The sequence below is a fragment of the Cyprinus carpio genome, chromosome A24 (assembly GCF_018340385.1).
Source record: "Cyprinus carpio isolate SPL01 chromosome A24, ASM1834038v1, whole genome shotgun sequence".
Lineage (NCBI taxonomy): Eukaryota > Metazoa > Chordata > Actinopteri > Cypriniformes > Cyprinidae > Cyprinus > Cyprinus carpio.
The window spans coordinates 3,031,728-3,047,332 of NC_056595.1; the positions used below are offsets into that span (position 1 = coordinate 3,031,728).

At 38.9% G+C, this 15,605-nt stretch overlaps 1 pseudogene; it reads right to left on the reverse strand.

The window, feature by feature from the left end:
* LOC109049104 overlaps positions 1-15,605 on the reverse strand; it is a 47,737-nt pseudogene that overhangs the window by 16,308 nt on the left and 15,824 nt on the right.

Sequence of the window (15,605 nt, forward strand, 5' to 3'; positions counted from 1 at the left end):
TATTCTTTGTGTATATTATAGTACAGTACCACTCAAAAGTTTGGACACTTTCCCATTCTTGTGTCCAAACTTTTGACTGGTACTATATAAAGAAAATCGTAAATACATAAACAGAATATACATAGGCCTAAATAAACACATTTTTTGCAATGATCACTCAAATGTAGTGATCAAACACTTATAATGACGTGACAAAGATATGTAATGGAGGCTGGGCATTTAACAATTTAACAATAAACTTTATTATCCAAAATGAGTCTGACTTCAGTGCACTGAACAGTAAAGTTCTTATAATGATGTGACAAAGATATGTAATGGTGGATTTGCGCTACTGTTTTCACACACAGACGAAACTTACCAGAGAAGTGTGAAGTGTGACATAATTAAACTTATGCATTTAGCAGACGCTTTTATCCAAAGCGACCTACAGTACATTCAGGCTATCAATTTTTACCTATCATGTGCTCCCGGGGAATCGAACCCCCAACCTTGCGCTTGTTAACGCAATGCTCTACCACTTGAGCTACAAGAACACTATATAATACATAATATACCTCTGTAAATAAATACAATTTAAGTTCATGTCTCGTGCACTTTAATGGCCTTTGAATGTAACGTGTACGTTCCCCTTGGAACTGGAATCATGGCGGAATATCAAAAGGACTCGAAAGGGGGCCTCAAGACGTACACTCGATTCGGTTCAGTTCGATAAGTTTCCTCAAGCTAAAGGGATCCCCTGAATTTGGTGCAGATCCGCCACGTCATTACATGAGATATGGCCGTTCAATGTTTCAATGGTAATTAAGCTTAAAAGCATTTCATCCATGTCACCAGTAGCAAACAATGGAGCGCGCTCTACTGGACATACTACGTAATTTCACCATTTACAAGCATTTTATCTGCGTTTTATGTTCTGTAAAAAAAATTTTTTATATCGGTGGCATATCGCCGGCATATTCGCCGAAACCGATATATCTGCAGCAGACTCATATCGGCCGATAAAATCGGCAAACCGATATATCGGTCGGGCTCTATAGACATTTTTAGAAAGCAATAGACATAATGATGGATAGACAGAATGATGGATCTATAGATCAATAGATAGAATGATAGACAATGAATGATAAACAGAAAGAGATGATGAAGCAATGATATTATAGAATGATAGAAGGAACAGATGGATAGAGCGATAGATGGAAGGAACAATGGAAGGAAAGATCGATCGGGCGATAGAATGAAATATGGCTGGACTGAGTCATAGAATGAGCAATAGATGGAATAGAAAGAATGATGGATCAGTTGATAAAATGATATCATAATGGATGGATAGAATGAACAATGAATAAAAAGACGATAAAACATTTGATAGATGGAATGATGGCTAGAAAGACAAATGAAACAATGGAAAGATAGAGGAATGTGAGGATCAATGATAGAATGGAACGATGGATAGAAGGAATGATGGATAGAGAGAAGAAAGATGGACAGAAGGAACAATGGATAGAAAGATAGAGCAGAAGAATGAACAATGGACAGATAGAAAGATAGACAATAGAGTAAAAGAGTCATAGAATGGAAGATAGATGATAGAAAGAATGATGGATCGATCGATGGAATTATAGACGGATCAGTAGGCAGAACGATAGATAGAAGGATAAAACAATGGATGGATAGAGTTGGGATAGATGATAGAGCGATAGACAGAAGCAACGATGGAAAGAAAGAACGATGGATTGATAGATCAACAGATAGTACTATAGATAGAATGACAAATAGAAGGAACGATGGATAGAAAGATAAAAGCAATAGAACGAGGCATGGATGGATAAAAAGATACACGGATAGAGTGAAAGAGTAACAGATTGAGTGACACAACAAACAATAGAACACAACTTATGGATTGATAGATGATAGAACGAACAATGGATAGAAAGATGAATGGATAGAGCTATAGATAGAGTGATCGAACAAGCGATCGAAAGAGAATGAACGATGATGGATAGAAGGTATGTATGATGGATCAATAGATAGAGGGACTGACAGATTTCTACCTGTGTGTGTTTTTTGTGTTCCTGTGGGGGCGGGGCTCTGGCGCTCATCGCTTTGCTCCGCATCCTCCCTAGTGAGGGTGCAATTTGCAGATTCTGTTCTTGTCTCCTCCGTTGAATTTTCCATAACTATGAAGAAAAAGAAAAACATATGCAAATAAAGCACAGGTGCTGAGTGCACTGGAAGAACAGCTTATATATTACAGTAAATTTTACATTAAAAAAAAACCTAGATAGAGAACAGGGGGCATCTGGGGGTAAAAACGACTGGAAGAATGGGAAATTGTTCAGCGAGTACACTACACAGAATACTTGATACAGTCAGTGGAACATAATGTGTGTTCTCTAGATGAGGCACAGTACACACATTCCCTTTGTGCTTTATGGCTCCAGCACCTGTCTGGAGAGCGCTTGCCCGGCTCATGACCACATGCGTCTGCCCAGCGCAAGTGTGTAAGAGTCATCGTGTGATGCCATAGGACTATGAAGTTCTACCGAAGTTTAATAAAAAACAGAGATCTGATTGGCTGAAACAACTGGCAATATCATAGATGTGGCCTATGAAACCATGATTGGTTTCATCCGATTTTTGGACAACTACAGACGACCACACAGGAAAATCTCTGCTTTGGTGGGCGCCGGCATGGCAGATGGCTGTAGATGCTAATCTGGATGAACAGGGGGGTCTAAGAGCTACTTTTAAGAGGGGAAGGTCATGAGGGGTTCATTCCTGAGGGAGATGCTTAGAGGTACACTGACCAAAAAGCAGCACTCTAAGTGGCGGTTATGATTTAATAAGTGTGCTAATGACTAAAAGAGATTGATAATGTGTTAACATGAGGGAGGGAGAGTTGGAACAGTTGTCAAGAGGAATGACGGCAAAGATTTGGGAGGGAAAAAAGATGGAGTAAAGAAAGAGATTCTCTCTTTTCCCATCCACAGCCACACAGGAAGCTCCTCTGCGGTCTGGGTTGCTTCATCTTTTGGAGAGAGGATAAGGGAATGCAAGCATGTGTGATGAGGCAGTTGGACAACAGGTCTGCTGTTGGCTGGACCAAAACATGGTAGATATGATCAGGGGGACAAACTCTGCACTAATAGGAGAAACTTCACATATGCCTTGAAGCCAAATGGAGGTAAACCAAATTCTCCATAAAACAGCCTGCTATAGCCAAGTACTGAATGCACTCGATTAGAAACATACAACTACAGCTAAATACCGATAGCGCCCTTCTTCTGAATCCTTACTCCTCGAAATAATTAAAGGGGCCATATGATGCTGCTAAAAAGAACATTAATTTGTGTATTTGGTGTAATGAAATGTTTATGCGGTTTAAAGTTAAAAAAACACATTATTTTCCACATACTGTACATTATTGTTTCTCCTCTATGACCCGTCTTCTGAAACACGTTGATTTTCACAAGGCTCATCTCTCTGAAAAGCGAGGTGTGTTGTGATTGGCCAGCTATCCAGCGTGTTGTGATTGGCCGAATACATCAAGCGTGAAATGGAAACGTTACGCCTCTTAACATACTGTGAAGCCTTGTCCGGCTGGAGCGACGAGACAGAAACATAGAACCCATTATAAACGTGATATAAACATGATTTCTAGTCTTGTTTTCTTTTGTAAGGCAAAAACAAAGTAGTTTCGCTTTCTCAACGGAACAACATCACACACCGCAGCCTTAGAGTGAGCTGCGGTCTAGAGTGAGCCGTGGCCGGCTTGAATGAGCAGAGGCGGGCAGCTTGAGAACGTTGCGGCAGGCGGATTCTACGAAGGAGTGTACCTTGGTCTCTTAGCTACCACATGTGACGACCCCGGGCTGGACGCCGCTTTGTCCACGGTGAAAGCCGATTCGGCAATCCACAGTGCAAAGTTGATGTATTTCCTCAGCGACCAGCACGGATCAGCTCCAGACATGACGAAGCGGATATCGTCCTCTTTTGGAAGACCAAACAAAGTAGTTTCGCTTTCACAGTGAAACACACAGCGTCTATACGACATGACGGCGACGGCAACAACAATACTACAACGGGAATAAAAGGTACGCCTTCTTTCTTTGTGTGAACATCTGGGCGGCGTTATGCAAATCTTCCCACATCATGATGTAGAGATGTGGGGGCGTGTTAGAACGAGTCGTTTCAGAGGGGCGTGGACGAGTGTTAACTTTTATAAAGAATATCTCTTTGGATTTGAGACTTTAGTCTTTGCAACTTCACAGATATTCTTTATTCACCAAGAGCTTGTAACACTCCAAAGAGAAAGGAAAATTTGAAATCGCATCATATGATCCCTTTAAAGAGAGGGCTGACAAGCACATTCATCAACCAAAATCCACTGAAGGGACAACAAATAGAAAACAAAATTGCAATGATATCATCGAAAAGACCTCTGCATGTGTCAGAATTTGTAGTTTTCTGCAAAAACAGAAGTATTTCTGAAGTGTGCATCTGATTAACACTTAACTATCCCATGAAGCCACAGGAGAGGATTTGTGAATGGCAGTGAAGTGACACAACTAATGTTGATAGGTCACATGACAATGGGCCTGTTTACACTTGGCCACTTCAAGCATTTTCTTTGATCAGATAGCTATCCAACTGCGAAAAATAAAGATCATAAATGCGCAAAAAGTGTAAAATAGGCCCAATGCCAACATGGCGGATGTAGTACATCTAGATTTAATCCGTGTCATTAAGTAAGTAACAGCTAATTCAGCCTTTTCATGACAAAGCCATTTAGTTACGGTTGTAAAATCTAATATGGTGATATTTATGGATTAATTCATGATATTTACACAGGGTTGAACGGATCGTAGTTGATCCGTGATCCGTACGGACCAGGCCCCAACGGTTTGGCATGCATGAGATCTGTGGATTAATTGCAAAATTTAACAACCCTCTACAATGCGAGTAAATCATTTGCATATGTGACTAAATCATTACTCTGGGCAACTAAATGATGTCTAACATTAGCCTTAGATTTTACTCGTCTTTTACAAGATTTTACTTTTACTTGTCTTTAATCATGTTTGATTAAAGAAAGAACTGAGAAAGCCTAACTGAGAAAACCAGAAAGATGCTGAACATAAGAAGAGGACGTTGAGAAAAGGGAGAGGAGGGAAAACCTGTATTCGTAGAGATGGGTGTGGAAAGTCAAGCACGATACTGTTGGGTTCTGTTGATGATTAGAGGTAGAAAGACCAGGGATTACACAACAGCAGGGCAGGTTTCGAGTTGTGCAAGGATTTGGGGTGGGGGTTTGGGGCGAGAGTGAGTGAGAGAGAGCTGTACTTGTCATAAGATTCTCGCTCTCTTCCCGGGAGAGATAGTGCGGGTGGAGGGAGTTGGGGGGCTGCTGTTACTACATCTGTTCCCACCCATCACTCTCACTTTCTTGCACACACACACTCACACACGACAGAAAGAGCTTCTTGCACATCCTTGTTAAAACAAGCCAAACAAAAGACAAACTGTGGGAAAGCAGAGGTGATTTTGGGAGACTATGAGGAGAGAATATGTTATGGTCGCACTGGCGTGTGCATTCGTGTATGACCATATGTGAGGTTTTTAAGCGTTTGTGTGTCAGTCAGAAGCACACAAGAGTGGAAAAGTCCTCATATGGTGCCAAACCGAGCAAGCAAGAATGCCTCTGCTGCTCCCTCTCTCTATGTCTCTCCATCTTGTTTCGTCTTCCATCTGTCCCTCACTGCTTTTTCTCACTCATCCTACAAAAATGTCTTCAAATATCTTCTAAGCTATTCTGAAATGTGAATGCTTACCTTTTAAAAGTTACAGAAAACAAACAAAACTACTTTAAATGGTATAAAATATTCAAAAAATGCTATTCAAAATTATTAATATTAAGACACAGACTAAACTGACAGCATTTCTTGACGACCAAAAAAACTTTCACAACAGGGTGTGGGTTGGAATAAGCTTAGTGGAATAAACCACTGGAAAATCTTAAATGAGGCATTACAAAATTAGATAAAATAATTACTAAACTAATACGCTATGGATTCAAATGACTATTTCTGCATGTGCATTTGTGCAGGCCTTGCATTGCATAGATGCTAGCCAATACATTTTTGACACTAGTAAATTCAAGTCTTAAACCAGATTTTTAAAACAAAAGCTATAAAAAAGCTAAACCAACTAAAAATCAAGGTATGTCTTATTTTAATTCACCCCCAAACTTCTGTCATTCTACACTTTATTTTAGTTTTACTTTTTATATGCATGCATATTACTTGCATCTTGTCTGTTTATTAGTATGTATAATGCACATATTATTGTCTTATTCTGCATGACCATACTTTAGATCCTTTTCCATACCTTAACTGAACAACTACCTTACTAACTATTAATAAGCAGCAAATTAGGAGTTAATTATGGCAAAAGTCATAGTTAATAGTGAGACCTGGACCTTAAACTGAGACCAAATATTTTTTGAGAACCACTAGTTTAGCATTTATGGCCAACACATTCGTGATGCAACACAAATGAGCAATCAGTTCAAACAAAAAGTTGGTTTGAGCTCGACATTATTTTGAAATGATCAGCGGCTCGTCCTTCTGTCTACTTTACCATGAGACACACATATGATGCTGCCAAGTCCAAATAGCACCTGACTATTCATTTGAGAAGCATTCCTAATCTAAATTTACCACAAAACTTGGGCCTGAAGCCAAAGTATCCACTCAAGCCACAAAGCTGCCAATGTAAGATTTAGTCAAAAACCTTGGCAGACGAGACCTTTTACTTCCTTGTATGATGCCGATAGCTCTAGCTTACATTCAGTAGGAGTTCTTATTAAAGCAATTGGCTTGCCTTCTGGGATGCAAATGACAGAGTCGAGTGGGTTGGGCACGCGAGGATGGCTCTCACACAATAGCTCCAAGCCAAACTGCCAAAAGTGACACATGCACTTCAAAAGCAAACAGATCTGGAGCGACCACAGCGCTGATTCTTATGCCGCGTTTCCACCGAAAATACCCGGAACAATTGTACCAGGAACTTTTCCCCCCATGAACTATTTTCCCCCCAGACCTGTTGCTTTCAGCGTTTCCACCGCGGTCTAAAGTACCGTTAAGATTAGGCAAATAGTCTGGTGACGTAGGTCTGCGCACGTTTCTCAATACAACGCAAATTTCGGAGTTCTCCGGTAATTCTGCAAACAGCAGCGTACTTGATAACATCAGTCAGCTCGCCTTGGCTACTGCAATTTTCCTCACTGTATCGTTACAATAAGATGAAATATGATATTAAACACCACTGCCTCCTTTCGTTTTCATTTATACATAATAATAGCCGCAGAAATGTACTTACTTCAGGGAAATGTGTTTATATACAGCCTACATTACAATGAAACAAAATATTATATCAATTGCCTCTTTTTATTTTCATTTTAACATATAGATAAATTGAATAAAGAACAAAGATTACCAGTTAGATTTACCCATAACGAATTATATTTTATGTTTAACCACTAAAGAGACATCAGAGCCAGTGGCAAATGTCAGAAGGACTAGCCGAGTTGAGACTGCTCTCGGCGGATACATGAGCTCTGAGCTCTCGCTGATCGCGTGGAGCTGATCATCTCCGAAATCGGCGAAACATATTTTTAAATAGGTGCGGTCTTTATAAATAAACCGCAGATTTGAGTTTTAAACAACTACATTCTCGCCTGAAATACTTTTAAAACTACATTTCATGACACAGTAACAGTAATATTTTGAAAATTATCCGAATAAATGGTGGTTGTAATCACGATGCTGCGTGAACTCAACCAATCAGCATGTTTAGCGCCCAAGTCCCGCCCCCGAAAGTTCCGGAACTTTGAAAAAGTACTACCTCGTGAGCAGGGACTTTCTGAGGGGCATTTTTTTACCCGGAACTTTATTTAGATCCTGGTTCCTGCGGTGGAAACACACCGAGTACCAGCCCAAAGTCCCTAGTTCCCTAGTTTAGTTACCTGGTGGGAAGAGGTCTTGAATGGCTCTTATAAAGGGAAAGCAGAGGATAAAGATATAAATGTTCTCCCTTTGTGGGAGAAGGTTGAACAAGGGAGTAGTTTGCTTTGTGGTTAAACTGAGAATAGGTCAAGGCGAGGGGGTTGTGACAGCAGTAAATGCAGTGGCCATATGTTGGCTGTCTATTACATCCTCCAGTGTCTTCCTTGACATCACAGCGCTCAAAAGGAAACAGGAGAAATCTAGTCTCATGTGTGAAATAAGCATTAGATGAGGCGGTAGAGGAATGAAGCTACTCTCCCATACTCTTACAGGGAACTAACTGCCCAAAGCTCTTGGTGTAAAAGAAGAGATTCCTAGTAGCCGTTCGCATCTATCCTTCCTCCCAATCAGTGACTCCGAGTGACTGGGGCCTTGCTCCACCCTTCCATGAGCAGATATCCTGTCCTGACTTGCCAGACTGAGCTACACAAAACCTCACACACAAAATTTGTCAACCAGTTTATGGACTTGTGTGCAGCTTTCACGTTCAGTCTCTCTTACTCTGTGAGGGCAAAGATCAGGGTATCAGTAGAGCACAGTGTTTACAGAGACCAGGAGACAGGGGGTTGGTCTGGGGCCAAACTAGGACAGAGTGGAAGGAATATTACTAGTACTCCCTCTCTTACTCACGTAAATCACTCATTTGAAAGTCATTCGCCCTTGAGGTGACTGTTGGGTATTACAAAAGCATTGGCTCAAAGGCGAATCAGCCTCTGAACTTTACGTAATGGCCTACTGAACTAACATTGCTAGAGTGCTAGAGGCAAAACACAACGGGATGTTACAAACCCCATCTAAAGTCAAAAGAAATGTCAACATTCTCCTCTGTGTGGCCATCCACTATGAAAATCACCACAATCAGGCAAATCCCGATCCACAAAGACAGTGAGTTTCCAAGACAATTAAAAGTACGAATTAAGTGACAAATGTGAGATGTGTCCTGTTAAAGTTTGCATGAATGGAAATTACGATTGGATTGTAGAAAGTGTTATTTGGTAACTGCTACAATCGTTTCATGGTTACTTTAAGCTGATCCAATTATTGATCCAACACTGCAAGTCAACAAATTTAGATGCACTTTTAGGGAAATTCATAAACCGTTAGATGGACTGCCATGCAACGATGCAGAACATAGGGTCTCTAGACATGTTTTAGTACCCAAGTTTGTCACCAGTTTTCCAATTAAGATAAATAAGACTTATATTTTCTTACCTTCTGGTTCAATATGAATCCCTTAAGACTAATTTGGTAATGCATTGTTTTTTAAAGTAGCATTTTGCAAAGCCTTTTCCATCATTTACTGATAAAAGCTGATAAATGACAGGAAGTGTGCAGACCTCAGCTCATGTGTGCTTCATGGCAGTATGTTGTGATGAGTCTACATTTTGGAAGTGAGCTGTTTGGAGGACATGTTCCGGTTTAGAGAGGATGAGTTTCTGTCATTTTTCAGATATGTGAGGGTGTTACAGAGAGTAAACTTGAAATCAACTAACCAAAGAACTACCGGACAACATATTTAAACCATCATGATTCTGCAATTGTTTCCTTGTGACCTAAACAGCCTAATCTAGTAGTGTGAGAAAAACAGACCTCTTATTAAATACTTCCTCTATAAAATCAGTTCAGTGCACCAAGAGCAGAACAGAAACAGATATGCTAAGCAAAAAACGGGCAGCTGAGCACAAACACACAGACCTTTCAGCATCAGTAGTTGTTGACATTTTTTAATCGATTTAGTCTGGTTTTAACCTTGACAAAACAAGCGTTTTATTGTCGTATAAAACACTCAGAATGATTCTCCAACACTGTAAATCTCAGTTGTTTTAATGCAATGTTTACCACAAGCTGAAGTCTTTTTGTGCGGCTGTTGTTTACGGTGAAATCGCGGTATCTTCTTCATCTCTGCAGACACTCAAACAGGTTTTCGATGGAGCAGCTCAACGTCCTACTGAACACCTGAATAAAACACCGTATTGTACCATGATGGAACAGTCTCACAGAGCAGAAAAGGTGACTTCTTTTGTTTGATTTGAGTGTGTTACTAACGTTATCTTGGTGACATCTAATGCATTTCGTTATCACTGTTACATGCCCTGCCAGTATGTGATAAACAGTATGGTCCTGTTCCAGTTTGAGCACATCCAAAGTAACAATCTAACAGCCCTAAGAATTTCATACCATATGAAATGCGTATGACCTGAGAAATGGCAGTCAGAGTAGGGCTGCACGATTATGAAAAAAATCATAACTGTCGATTATTTCCTTGAAACTGTAATTGCGATTATTAATTACGATTATCGCAATTGACATTGAATGATGTTTATACCATTGTCTGATGCAGCTGCATGCTGTATTTTTATATGAAAATAAACAAGCTGAAAACACTAACTGAAAAACTTTGTGCTTTTCTACAGTATTAAGCCTCAAATGTCAACTATACGTCAGATTGGTTTCTTCTTTAAATTATAAAAAAGTAAAAATATGAATGGTATTACAATGTTATACTAAAACTAAAATAAAAAAAAATGGGAAAAACCCTTAAGATAACATGTAGAAAGAAAAAAAAACACATCTTAAGCACGCAGAATAACATACGTGGACTCTGAACTATTAATTGCCGCTTTGAACGATTACGTAATTGTGGCATCTATAATTGTAATCTCAATTCGAAATTCGATTAATTGTGCAGCCCTAGGTCAGAGGCCGCTTGTTCCGAATTATAATTCAGTAATTCTGCTGTATTTTGTAGAAAAGAATGTCTGTCTTTCAGGAGCATCATTCTTCCACCCAGATAACACAGCTGTTCTACAGACGAGAATGCTGACCTTTGACCCTGCTACCTGAGAACACTTCAGAACGAGCAAAGGAAAATGAAGCTAACAACTTGAACAAACTGTTCAATGAACAATCTAGACGAATAACAAATATACCGGGCACAATTATTTATAAGATACTTTATACTATCTTTCCTCTTTAAAATTAGTTAATGCATTAGTTAACACAAAATAACAATGAACAATATTTTTTTTTTATTGAATTTCTCAGCAAATAAGGTAATTTTTTTTCAATTATAAGTTGTACAAAATAAATCAAATTAATCACTTAATATACTATGGACAAACATTAATTACTACCAGCATAATTTACAACATTATATAATAAATTAACATTAACCTACATTAATAAATGCAATAAAGAGTGTATACCTCATGTATTAACTAATTTTAAGTAAATTTTGTTAATGCTTTACTATAAGGAATCTTTTGTTAACTTCAGTTAATGTATTAACTAACATGAGCAATATATTTTGTACAATGATAGAACATAATGACAATGATATTTAATAAAAATACAAGTGTGCATTGTTTGCTCATGTTTGTTCACAGTGCATTTCTTAATGTGAACAAATAAAACTTAATTTTAAGTTTTTTAAAATAAAAAAATGGTCACTGCAATGGTAGTCTCTATTTTTATCTTTTTGACATTTTTTCATTATCAGCGCTGTACTGATGACACAATTAGTCATACATTTAGTTTTAAGTCTGGCCTTTGTCTGGTATTTTGTCTTTACATCTACTTGCATTCTTTTTCTTCAACGCAACAAACACAAATACATTTTTCAGATTCCTTTTTGCATCTTGATGCGAAGCCATGTCCATAACCGCTCTACCTGAACCGAAAACCATCTCATGCTTTCAGCACAGGAGTCTTAAAACAAGACAACGCAACACTGATAGATCCCAGCTTCATGCAGTGCACGTTAGCATGTATATGAAGTGCATGCGACATCTGAAGAGCCGAAAGCAGATTACAAAGTTCATGCTTAAAGCTTTCTGCGCTTCTATAAAGCAAAATAATAAACCGTGACTTGACAAATAGTAGATTTGCACATCGTTTTGTTTACCTAACTCAATTTCAAAGGATCCAAAACCTATTAAGCAATGGCTAGCTTCACTGTTTTTGCAGTAATGGGCCGCATGCACACTGCAAAATAAAAGATGGAAGAGCTGAATTTGATGACAGACAGAGCAAAGGATGTGTGGCATACTATGGAGTATGAGCTGTGCTGTGACTGTTAAACAGCGAAGATGAACAGACATGTGGATGAAATAATAGAAGGAGAGATAAAACTCAAAGTTTCAAGTGAAACTTGTGTACGGGATTTGACAAGCAGGCCAGTCATCCATGCTGCATGTGCAAACAGTGAGGATGCTCACGCGGACAGGCAGCCTCGGCTCGGCTCGGACCGGACGGTGAGGTATATTTACCCGTCCTCAGACGAGGTTGTGTTATTCTTCTGCCGTTCGGGGCTTGAAGAGGGACTGCAGTGCACCTCGTGTGTCAGCAACCACTGCTCACACTGCAGGGAGACCACAAACGCAGGGAGTTTTAATATGCATGCCTATGAACACACACACACACACACACATGCACTTTCTTTCGGGATGAGACTTTTGACCTTGAAATCTGTTATAAAGTAATAAAAGCATTGCAAAACCTCCTGTGTTGAATCATAGCCCTATGAAACGACCCGTTCTTACAGACGATCTCGATCTCAGTGGCTGGAGTTTGACCTGCAGTCATGGTACAATATAACTCACATCAAAAAGGCTGCTTTGAATCAAAGACACGTTAGTAGTGCAAGCTCTAGAAATCACAGTTCCCTTGAACGTCTGTTTGTCAGTTGCTATAAATGTTTGAGTATCACTTTTACTTTGGTCCGATTCACAAACACCTGATTCTCACCAAGGGATTCTCACCAAGGGATTATTAAAATGATTCATCCAAAAGACTCAAAGACTCAGGATGATTCGGTGAAGGGTTTGTCAGAATAATTCAAACTGGTATGAAATTGATCATACATTTCTTTTTGAACAGCAAATATATATATGTTTTTATCAAATATAATTTTTATTTTAAAAAATTATTTTATATTTTAATATTTCACAGTATATGAAGACACATGATTAATAACTATTAAAAAAAAAAAAAGAGTCAACACATTTTTTTAAAGTTTGACCCCCAGCTTTTGAATGATAGTTTATATTGTTATCTAGAATTAAGAATATTGCCATATTACATTTTTGCTTATACAGCCTATTTCTATTTCGCTTTATGTGACAACACTGTCGGTATTAAGAGTAGACTATTGCTAAAAACATAAACAGAAAAAAACCATGCTAAATTACTTGTTTGTTAGAAGACTAGTATTTTATTACTAATATTTTACAATAGTACAGTTATAATATTTCTGACATTACCTAATGTTTAAATAAATTGTGCTTATTGTGGCAAAATCAGCATAGGAAAACTTAGCACATTCTGTCTAGGCCTGCTTCTAATAAACACAGTAAGAATTTTTTCAGCATCTTTTGTTGCATCACTAATCAGTGATTGGCCCGTTTAACGTCTGTTAGCCGTCCGCACACATGATGGAGGGATACAGAGATGCACAGACGAAGAGGAGGAGAGACTTACGTAGCTTTATCCTCTTTGTGCAGGAGCTTTTCAAAAGAGAGGAGACGTGCAGAGGGGGTGATGGAGCGCGAGAGAGGGAGAGGGGCACGTAACTGACTGAAGACAGATGACCATAAAAAGTTCACAGGAAACTCTGCCGTTGGTGGTGGGGGATGGAGAGACGAGCGAAGGAGTCGTGAGAGGAGAGATGTGAGAGAGACGGAGGATGGGATGAGAGAGATAGGACACAGATTATCAGATTAGTGGCTGGTAAGACTGTCTAATTGACAGGCAAAGAGGCAGGTATAATGGCCTGGGTGGAGGAGACATTTTAGGCTGCTGTGGTCTTTAGCCACGCCAGTGTGTGTGTGTGTGTGGATGGATGGATTTTAAGCACTGCCCCCGTCAAACACACCCAGCCTGCATGTCTTCTCCCACGTTACACTGCTCTGATGATGATGACAGGATACTGACTGTATTCAGCGACGGTTATTGGCTTTGGTGTGAATTGCACAACAGTCAGAGAAAAGGATAAAACAAAAGGAGAGACAAAGTGGGGATTACATCAGCGAATGAGCGGGCCAGATTGGTTTCACACAGCCAGCATCCCTGTTGCATTACCAGTGTGATTTAAAAAGTGTATTTTATAAAGATAAAAAAAGAACATTAATATGCAAAAAAAAAAAAATATATATTTATACTTTTTTAGCAAGTGCATCCATATTGCCTATATAAATCTCTGTAATTAAGTTTCCCTTCACATATTTTAATGCACATTTAGGATAAAATTGCAAAATTGCACATAACGCATTTACCAAATGCACTACCGTTGAAAAGTTTAGGGTGAGTACAATTAAAAACAAAAAAGCACACATTATTATTTCAAGCAAGGATGCATTAAACTGATCAAAAGTCACAGTGAATTATTTTACGAGTTTACAAAAAAAAACATTTTAAATATATGCTCTTATTTTGAACTGTATATTCAAAGAATCCTGCAAACCTGTATCACAAAAACATGAAGCAGCACACACTGTTTTCAACATCGATAATAATAAATGTTTCTTGAGTGGCTAATTAGCATATTAAAATGACTTCTGTAAAAAAAAAAAAGTCATGGGAAGATTCAGCTTTGACTTCATCATAGGAATAAATTAAGATAGAAACAGTTGTTCTAAATTGTAATAATATTTCACAAAATTACTGTTCTTGCTGATCAAATTAATGCAGCCTTGGTGAGCAGAAGAGACTTCTTTTAAAACATGAAAAATCTTCTAACGATTCATATATACACGTGAAAATAGTCATGTGATTTTGTCTGACTTATTGAGGCTTAATTTGCTATCATTGCCATTAATTACTGAAGCACAAGTGCAGAAGTTATGCCACTAAGTTTAATGCTGTTGTTATAGAGTTTGTTCAAATCTATAACCCTAAGTATAAGCACAAGTAATAGTGAGACTTCCTTTGCGAATACAGCTAATTACATGAGTCACTAGATTCAGACTTCAACAAATAGTTTGTTGAAAAAAAATTAAAGCAGTTGCAAAAAAATAGAGAGATGCCTGGCGATGAACCACAATTAACTGCTACACGTTACATTTCCTCTGTGCCAGGAAACAGTTTAATTCAAGCTAAATTTATCTTTAATGAGTGCAGGTATTGGCTACATCCATTTTTGGGTTAAACCTGTTTTGTGTACGCATACTATGTGATTACCTCCGCCTCCGTGTGTGAGCATGAGCACTTCACTCTGTGTGTGTGTGTGTGTGTGTGTGTGTGTGTGAAAGAATGCTACTGCTCTGTTTCAGGGGTGGATGACAGGCACGGACAAGTGCAGGAACCGACGTGTTTGAGAGCAGTTGGCGCGCTGAGATAGCGCTGCTTTCTGCCTAGCACATCACCCCTCAATATCAGTTTCAATAGCAAGAGGCCAAGATAAAAACCTGTGAAAGACAGACAGGAGATGGGACCTGATGCAAAGAGAGGAAGGTGTAGAGTTTAAAAGAAAGGGTTGGGAAAAATAACTGATGAATGAGACGAGCAGGCAAGGTGGCGCAGATAAAGAGCGAGGTGAGAATC